General features: G+C 42.9%; 1 pseudogene; it reads right to left on the minus strand.

Annotated features, from left to right (window-relative positions):
* Window positions 1-5,263: 5,263 nt before the first annotated feature.
* Window positions 5,264-9,821, minus strand: part of LOC107147212 — a 23,848-nt pseudogene continuing 19,290 nt past the window's right edge.

Raw genomic sequence — 9,821 nt, forward strand, 5'->3', positions numbered from 1 at the left:
TAACATAAGTTATTTGAATGTCTGCAATTTTCAATATGTAGTCAACTTCGCCCTTTTACAGAAAGAACATAAGCCAGATTTATATGAATGAAAATGTTGAGACTAAAGACACGAAGACAAGGTAAGATGTTTAAAGTCATATCTTAAATATCACCTCTAGTTTTGGAAGTAATCTTGATTTAGAAATAACAGGCATACTAAACAGACATCATAAAATGTATGAAGTGCACAGTGTGATGAGTTCTGATAAATGCATACGGCCGTTTCATCACCCTCACAACCAATACATAGAACATTCCTATCATTCCAAAATTCTCATGCCTGTGTCCAGTCAATCTCTCCCCACCACCCTGAGGTCCAGGGAAGCAGTGAACAGTTTCCTAAGGCCCTGCGTTAGACTTGACCTCTCACACATGGCTCTCAGCAGTAATGACGTGTCTGCGCGAGGTTTCCTTGATGTTTATCCTGCTTAGAATTTATTATGCTTCTTGAATCGGCAAATGTTTGTCCATCATCGAATCTGCAAGAATTTGGTTCATTATTTTTACAACTGTTTTCTCTAAACCTTTCTCACTTTCTTTCCCTTTTGAGATTTTAATTATATACCTTTCTAATTTTTGATGATTTCTATGAGTCTGTGTTCAAGTTCACCGGTAATTTGTTCTGTCATCTCCACTCTGCTGTAAATCCTTCCCAGTGAACTTTTCAGTTACTTTACTTTTTAGTTCTAGAACTTTTATCTGGATCTTTCTTCTTGTTTTTATTCCTCTGTTAATATTCCCTGTCTGATCCCTCAGTGAGACCCTATCTTATTTTAAATCTTTGAAATTCTGCATGATTGCTGCTTCAAATCTATCTGTGAACCAAATTTTTGGGCCATCTGATAATCAATTTTTGTTGACTACTTTTTTCCTTGACTATGGCTTATGTTTTTTTTGTACTAGGTTTTACATTTTATTATTGTTTAAACTATAGACATTGCAGATGACATGTCATAATCCTTTGGATTCTATTATCATCCTCTGAAGAGTATTGATTTTTGTTCCAGGAGGAGGTTCAATTTCTGTTGAGCACATTGATCCTGTATAGACTTATTTTGCACTGTTATTTCAGACACATGGAAAGTGCAAAGTGTTTTCCAAGACCCTCTAACCTGGGTATAGTCAGCTTCCAAATTTGAAATCCCTACACATCTGAGTCTTTTTTTTTTTTTTTTTTAAGTTTTGCTAGGGTGGGCCTATTTTAGGCCTTGTTGTAGTATGATCCTTATCCCTAGAGCATGACCTTATTGGTGTCTCTGTTGGACTCAGAGTACTCGGAGGTCCCAACACTCTGGATGGGTCAGAACTCTAGTACCTTCTAGTGATACTTAATCTCCGGTATTGCTTTCCCCACTCACTCCCACAGTACCCACTCACAGTGATTCTAGTTTGGTCTCTCATCCTGAGAACCAGTTTTATCTTTAGCCAAAGACACATGAAAAACGTCCACTGAGACTTTTGAGTCCCTTTTCTGTGAAGCCCCTTGCTTTTTGGTGTCTTGTTTTGCTTTAAAGATCCCAGCCAGTTCAGCATCTCCGAACTCCGAAGCTGTCCGTAGGCAGTCATGGAGTTATGGAGTTCATCTTGTGACTTCTTCTTTCAAGAATCACAGTCCTGTGCTGTCTGCTGTCCAATGCTTATAAAAAGTTGTCTCATGAATTTTGTAGAGACTTGTTTGTTTGTTCATTTGTGGCTGGAAGGTTAATCCCACAGCAGTTAGTCCTTTGTAGTTGAAGGTTTATATATGGTTTTAATGAGATGACTGATAAAATCTGAGGTCTATTAGTAATGACATCTGAGGGTTTATAAAGACATTCAGGTAATTGAGAAAGGAAGACATAATAACAAAGTTTTAAAAAATGTTGGTCAAAATGAAGTCTAGATAGTTATGGGGATTCTTAAAATGGACTTCTACTTTTATCTTATAGTATACCTTGGGGTGACCACCCTTTCCCCACTTTATGGATTATGAATGATTTTCAGCTGCAATGTCTTTCCTAGTCCCCTCTGTCCCCAATACATACGTGGGCACTGTGCCCTGGGTGAGCCAGTCAAGCACGCCACTCTTAGGACCTCAGTGATAGGTGTGGGGAGGAGCAGCTGAACAAGAGTCATCAGAATTTCTCCTGAGCTTAACAAACAAATGCATTAACGAGTCATTCTTTACTATTAGAGTTGCTAACTAGGGAGGTATAAGCTGGATTTCTTTCTTTCTTTATTTTTGTAGTTGTAGACGGACAGAATGGCTTTATTTTATTTATTTATTTTTATGTGGTGCTGAGGATTGAACCCAGTGCCTCACGCATGCTAGGCAAGTGCTCTCCATGAGCTACAGCCCCCGCCCCTAAGCTGGATTTCTTGACAAACACCTTGCTTACCCAAAGGACACCCTGTATAACAGGGGTGTTTGTCTTTCTTGGGCTACCCAATAGACAAACCTTCTTCCAGTTTGGTATGTCTATTGTGTGACTCCTGGCAGGGACACAGAGTCCTGCCACCCACTGTACTAACAAAAGGGCCACACATTCATTCTTCTTACCCTCCTGGGAGCTTTAACTCAGTCGATCAGATTGAGTCTTATCAATGTGACTCTCGTTCAAGAGTTCAGGTATAAAGGTTGTGATGTAAAGATGAAGAGGAGAGATTATTTCCAAAACCTTGGTACAGTAGAAAATTGAATGACTTTTTTGTTATGGCATTGTCAGACATATTTGCAACAATATTCAGTGGTAGCACCCACAGAGCCTCTTAACTAGACCATTCCTGGGGCTTGAATTTGGTTGTGTTCACTCACAACTGTCTGGGAACCTTTGGATGTTGTCTGCTTTCTATTCCTAGTTCTTAAACCTTGTGAGATAACAAAAGTTAATCTATTCAATATCTTTCTTCTTAAAATTGTTCAAAGACTGATAGTTGTTCCCACAAATCTTTTTCTCTCTTCTCCTTAAGCAGCTAACCACACAGATATAGACCATGTTTCCTGGTGGTATTAGTCAGATTTCCATTACTATAAGTGATACCTGAGACCATCAACTTATAAAGAGAAAAGGACTATTGTGGTTCACAGTTCTGGAGGTTTCAGTCCATAATTGGTTGACCCTGTTGCTTTGGGGATTATGGTGAGGTGGCTCATCATGACAGGGGCACATGGTTGAGCAAAACCACTCACTTCATGGCCCTGAAGCAAAAGAAAGAAAGAGGAAGAGGCTGATGTCCCACACTCCCCTTCTAGGGGACCCCTGCAGTGGTCTGAAGAGCTCCTAAAAGGCCCCCCTCTTGAAATTTCTACCTCCCAAAAGTACCAAGTTGAGACTAAGTCTTTAACACATGGGCCTTTGGGAAATCTTCAAGGTCCAAACAATAGCCCTGACCTTGGCAGATCTGTGTGAATAACTATGTGAATACATTTAGGCCAATGGGATATGAGGAAAAGTAAGGTGTGAAACTTCTGGTTTAATTTTAACTTAAAAGGACGTTAAGGGGCTGGAGTTGTGGCTCAGTGGTAGAGAACTTGCCTGGCATGTGTGAGGCCCTGAGTTCAATCCTCAGCACCACATATAAATAAATAAAGTAAAAGATCCCTTGACAACTAAAAAAATAAAACATAAAAAGTTGATATCCTTTCCCCCTGTACTGAAACTTAAAACACCTGCATGGTTGTGACACATCTTCACACAAGAACAATGCAGACGAGGACAGGTTGTAGGATACGATGGCCTGAGATAACAAAAGTTATTCACCAGAGCTTCCTCTGAAAGAATAAGACCAAACAAAAATATTTGGGGTATTAAGAATGTTAAAGCAGGGCTGAGGTTTTGGCTCAGTGGTAGGGCACTTGCGAGCATGTGTAAGGTACTGGGTTCAATCCTCAGCACCACATAAAAATAAATAAATAAAGTTTAAAAAAATTAAAAGAATGCTAAAGCAGATTTAGATGGTGAGCCTGTACACATACCCTCTAATTATATTTCCAAGGATGTCTAGGTCTCATTAAATCCTTGAAAAACACATGGTTGAGGGCTGTTCTTCCAACATCTAAGAAAGTACTCTAGTGGCTTCTCTCTGCAACCTAGGGATACCCAACCATGGCGAGCAATGTTGAATTGTTAAGGGTTCCATGACATCAGGATCCTGGAAAGTTGGAAGTCAAATTACAGCCTTTAAGGAGAGACAAAGCAGATGTGGACTCCATCATATGGCAGCATGTCCCATGGGGGTAATCTGAAGACCTTGAATCACCTTTGTTAACTGATCACAAAATCCCTAAACTGAAATACATGAACAACCACCAAGTCTCAATTTGATTTGTTTCACTAAAATCTTCAGTTTGGTTGCCAAGAGGTCTTACTTGAACAAGGATGATTCTCCCCATTTCCCAGATCTGAATCATTTCCCAGAACACTCTGAATGAAGGGGGCTCTGGGCGCCTTTACCGAAGTACATACTGTGAGTCTATCTCCAAGAATTCCCCAGTGTCCTGCAGGGCAATTGCAGGATACTTCTTGGGGAGGAAGGATCATTGGATCCTGGCTCTGAACATTCATTCCTGAGGACCCAGAATGCCACTGCCATACTAGTCATGGTAGACGAGTATAGAATGAGCCTGCCACCAGACCCAGCTTAACTTGAGACACGTATTACGGTTGCTTTCTTAGTTCCTGAGTATAGAACTAGGATATGTTTTAACTACAGATACAGAGAGAGTGATGGTTGGAAGGTACTCACTCTGACAGCAGCTAGGGTTAGGCTGTGTACCATGTGCCCGGCAGTTCAGCATCTGGTGATGATGGAGTCTTTCCTGTGCTTGCTCCTGCTGGAGATCTCTGCTTCCCTGTCTCTTCTACTTGCTGACTTCTCTCCAAGGCTGCTTTTCTACCTTTCACTTCCGTTCTGTGTATTACTCAAAATACTTCCAGTGAATATCCTTTCTGTTTAGTTTAACCAGAATTGACTTCTGATTTTTGTGACCACAAACCCTGATTAGTACAAACTGCATATAAAACAAAATCAAGCAGATGTAGAAGAAATGGAAAGAAATAGGAATTTCCTTTCTCTTGGGCTCAGTGCTTTATTGACGGTACGTGATGAAGTAGGATTTCCTAAGCCCCACCCCTTCTTCAGGATGTCTGGGATAAAAACTGTGAAGAGGGGAGATACTGAGTGTTCTGGAGGACCAGGTTAGGGGAGGGACTCCCTGGCAGCTGAGGGCCTCTTTTTTCCTCTCATGTTTTGGATGGGGCTGGTGGTCCAGGGGACTCTGACTTCTTGGAGGCCATGTGGACAGTAAAGTCCAACATCTTTTTGCTTTTTAAATTTATTGTGATGCCAAGAAATGAGTTTGACAAAATGGTCATTGAGGGCAATGCTGACTCTGCATCAAAGGTGGAAGAATGGGCAACTTTGTTAAAGTTTCAGGAGACAACTTGGTCCTTGGGATAATCCAGGATGTCCTTCAGGGGGACCTCTAATTCCTGCCTCATGTTATCATGTTTGGCGGCTTTCTCCAGAAGACAAGTCAGATCCATAACTAACACATCAGGGCAGGACACACAGAAGGCCATGCCAGTGAGCTTCCCATTCAGCTCAGGGATGACTTGGTCTGCAGCCTTGGCAATGCCAGCAGGCATGGGGGTCATGTTCTGGGAAGGCCTGTGGTCATCACACCACAATTCCCCGCAGGGGCCACTCATGGTCTTCTGGAGTCCATGGCAGGGACAGTGGTCTCAAGTCCCTCCACATGCCAAAGTTGTCATGGAAAACCTTGGCCAGGGGGCTAAGCAGTTGATGGTGCAAGAGGCATTGGTGATGATCTTGAGGGGATTGTCATACAGGTGTGAACGCCAATTAAAAACATGGGACAACAGCAGAAGGGGCAGAGCAGAGACCTTTTTGGCTCCACCCTTTGAGTGAGCTCTGACCTTCTGCACAGTGGTGGAGACTTCGGTGGACTCACAACATACTCAGGACCAGCCTCACTCCATTTGATGTCAGCAGGATCTCGTTCCTTGGAAGATGGAGATGGGCTTTCCATTGATGACAAGCTACTTGTTCTCAGACTTCACTGAGCCGCTGAACTTGCCAAGGGTAGAATCATACTGGAACACGTAGACCAGGAAGTTGAGGCTAATGAAGGGGTCATTTCCTGGAGCTGAAAGCAGCCCTGGTGACCAGGTTCTGAATTAGCCAAATCTGTTCTTCAGCCTTCATCGTCTTGTCCCAGGCATGTGGCTGGTACTGCATAAGATGATGCCATTGTCTGTAAAACAGGGAGGAACAGAGCCGAGACAGAGATTTCTGATGATAAATTTTTATCTCTTAGTTCTTGTTTTGTCCAAATCATTCGAATTTAGTAAATAAGCCAAAATTACTCTTCAAGTAGCTTAAGTACCCAGAATTAGGATTCTTTCATGTGATACTGAAATAAATATGAATTATATCTCCTCAAATTTCTGGTTTCTTTAATTTATAGAATTTGCAGGTGAGGACTGTATTTAATGATTAGCTGCATCCCTGTGATTAAAGTGTAGGTCAGTAATATACCAAGGAAATGGGGTTCACCTGAAAGACTGAGTGGGTAGGAATGTTTTTGACAGTCTAACTGGAGACAATCAAGCTTCATAAGGACAAGAAATTACTCTCTGTACAATAAAGGGGAAAGACACAAGAGGAAAGCAGGAAGACAACACCCATTCTTCCTTTAGAATCAGGCTGGCTTCATTGTCTATGTGGCAAAGGTAGTAAAGAGCTTGTTTCTACGTTTTACATATTCCCGAGAATTTTGAGCAAGAGGTAGAAAGGTAAGGAAGGAGAAGGATGCCATCTTCAAATATTTCAAGATCCTCATTATCGGGGGTGAGTCATATGCACATACACACACCTACTCGCGTAGACTACTCTTCCCTCCACCTTCACAAATGGAGATGCTGCTGTTTAATTTTCTCTACTATTACTGGATGATGAGCCCGCATAAATAATATACAGCAATTTGATACACATTTGAATGTTCTGACACTTGGCATGTCTTAAACACACTGTCTCCCTTTCCTGGGCATTTCCTGCTCTTTGATTAAGGGCTAAATGGATGTCTCATCCCTCTCTTAGGAATGGACTCCAGGGAGGATACTCTGCCTGGCAGGGTCCTTTCTTTTTTCATCCAGGAAATTAACCTTCCTAATTCTGGCTGCTTCTCTGTCAGGCTTTTATTCTGAACAGCATTAAGGAGCTTTAATGGTAGGCTGAATGGTCATCCTTCACAGAACGGAGCTCACTTCTGAGATACTAGGCAGGTCGACAGTGACTTAGGCCTGATTTCCATAAGGTAAGGACAATTAGGATCTGTGTGCCCCACGAGTAATCTGTACAGTTTTCTTTCTTTCCTCCTTCTCCTTCTCCTTCTATAAAGTCAGTGCCAAGACTTTTTAAAAACTAGTTTTGGGCGGGGCGAGAAGGCGTACGCCTGTAGTCCCAGCGGCTCGGGAGGCGGAGGCAGGAGGATCAGAGTTCAAAGCCAGCCTCAGCAATTTAGTGAGGTGCTGAACAGCTCAGTGAGACCCTGTCTCTAATAAAATACAAAATAGGGCTGGGGATGTGGCTCAGTGGCGAGTGCCCCTGAGCTCGATCCCTGGTACCCCTCCCCGCCCCCCTGAAAACCAGCTAGTTTTGGCAGAGCACCTATTCGATGTCCAGCCCTGGATGCGAAACCAAACAAACTTTAGAAGAAACAAAAGAGTCATGTCTTCCCACCCTGTCCTTAGACAAAGGACATTTAGGTTTTTCTATTTCCCAGTGTCTTCCTTTGCTGGGGAAAGGAAACAAACAGCTGATCCCGCAGCTGACGACAGAGCCCTTCTCAGAGGCAGTTGCCAGAGGACCCTGAGGTGGGAAGCAGCTGCTCCTTGTCCTCTGGGAAATCTACCCAGCGCTGGCGGGAGATGGGACGGAGGCCAGCGATGCCTGCTTTGCTCAGCAAGGGGAGAAGGAGACCTCAAGAAATAAATTAGAACTGATTTCCATTCTGTACATTTTTGCTCTTTTCAAGAGGGGGAGAAATACCTCTATGGACCAGAAATGCATAACCCGCAGGAACATTTTGGTTTGTTTCTTACCAAACGGTTGATTTTCAGAGCCCCTCCAAGTGGCATCGGTTATAAACATTTAAAATTACCCTGGGCAAGGTCTTCCTCGCTCAGGATTGAATTGGCTCCCTAGAGCACATTCTTTGCTAGGCTAATTGGGACCCTGGGTTTCTAGACACTGAACTAGGGCTAGGACTTCTGGGATGGGCAAAATGGAACTAGGACTTCTGCCCTGTTAAGCAAAGGTGCTAATGCAGAATATTTAACCAAAATACCCCTGGATAATACAGTGTTTAGAGACCCTGCCCAAGATGGCTGGAATTATTCAGAACACCAGGAGACAGGCATGTCAGGAGCCTTATTTCACAGACCCCTGTGTGTCCTCTGCGCTCAGTGAAAGAGTGAGGTGTCCCAAAGCAGGTGGGGCTCTCTTAGGCAGGACAGCCCATCCGTGAACTGGTCCAACAGATTAAAACTTATGTTCACTAAGTGTGTCCCCAGAATTCCCGTGTTGGAAACTTAATTCCCATATTAATGATATTTGGAGGTGGGACTTTAGGGAGGTGGTTGGGTCATGAAGGCTCTGTGCGGCTCTCGAATGCATTCATCCATTCATGGATTACTGGGTTAATTGCTTATTGAGAAAGTAGTTTTGTTATAGAAGTGAGCTCTTTCTAGCAAGCTTATTCTGTCTTATTCTGTCTAGCAAGCTTTGGCTCCAAAGAATAGAGTTGGCCGTCTATGGACTGAGATCTCTGAAACTAGGAGACCCCCAAATGAACATTTTCTCTTCTGATGGTTCTTGTCAGGCCTTTTCATCACAGTTGACTATAACAACTAGGTTCCCTCACCTTCTAGCTTGGGCAGGTTTGGACAATGGGCAGCTCTGGGAGGAGGTCAAAGGGTAGAAGGAGAGAGTATTGAGGGCATTTCCTCCCCTGGTTATGTCCCTGCTGGGTCGTGGTTCTGTTCTGGCTGGGTTCCTTTCTCCAAGGCCACATCCCTCAACTGGTTCTTGGAACTGCTTCCCCCAATCGTTGTCCCTTGCCACTGTTACTGTTTTTAGGGTACTTCCCCCCAACCTACCCCCAATCAATCCCTTGTTGATTTTCCTTATCCTATCCACAGCTTTGTAATTGTCTCTTCATTACCTGTTCTTCAATCATCCCTCTTGAGTGTGCCATTTGTTTTCTTTTTTTTTATTTTTATTTTTTAATTTTTTTTTTATTGTTGGTTGTTCAAAACATTACATAGTTCTTGATATATCATCTTTCACACTTTGCTTCAAGTGGGTTATGAACTCCCATTTTTAGCCCATATGCAGATTGCAGAATCACATCAATTACACATCCATTGATTTACATATTGCCATACTAGTGACTGTCATGTTCTGCTGCCTTTCCTATCCTCTGCTATCCCCCCTCCCCTCCCCTCCCCACCCCTCTTCTCTCTCTACCCCCTCTACTGACCTTCATTTCTCCCCCTTGTATTATTTTTCCCTTTCCCCTCATTTCCTCTTGTATGTTCTTTTGTATAACCCTGAGGGTCTCCTTCCATTTCCATGCAATTTCCCTTTTCTCTCCCTTTCCCTCCCACCTCTCATCTCTGTTTAATGTTAATCTTCTTCTTATGCTCTTCGTCCCTACTCTGTTCTTAGTTACTCTCCTTATATCAAAGAAGACATTTGGCATTTGTTTTTTAGGGA

This window comes from Marmota marmota, unplaced genomic scaffold (genome assembly GCF_001458135.2).
Source record: "Marmota marmota marmota unplaced genomic scaffold, marMar, whole genome shotgun sequence".
In the NCBI taxonomy this organism is placed as follows: domain Eukaryota; kingdom Metazoa; phylum Chordata; class Mammalia; order Rodentia; family Sciuridae; genus Marmota; species Marmota marmota.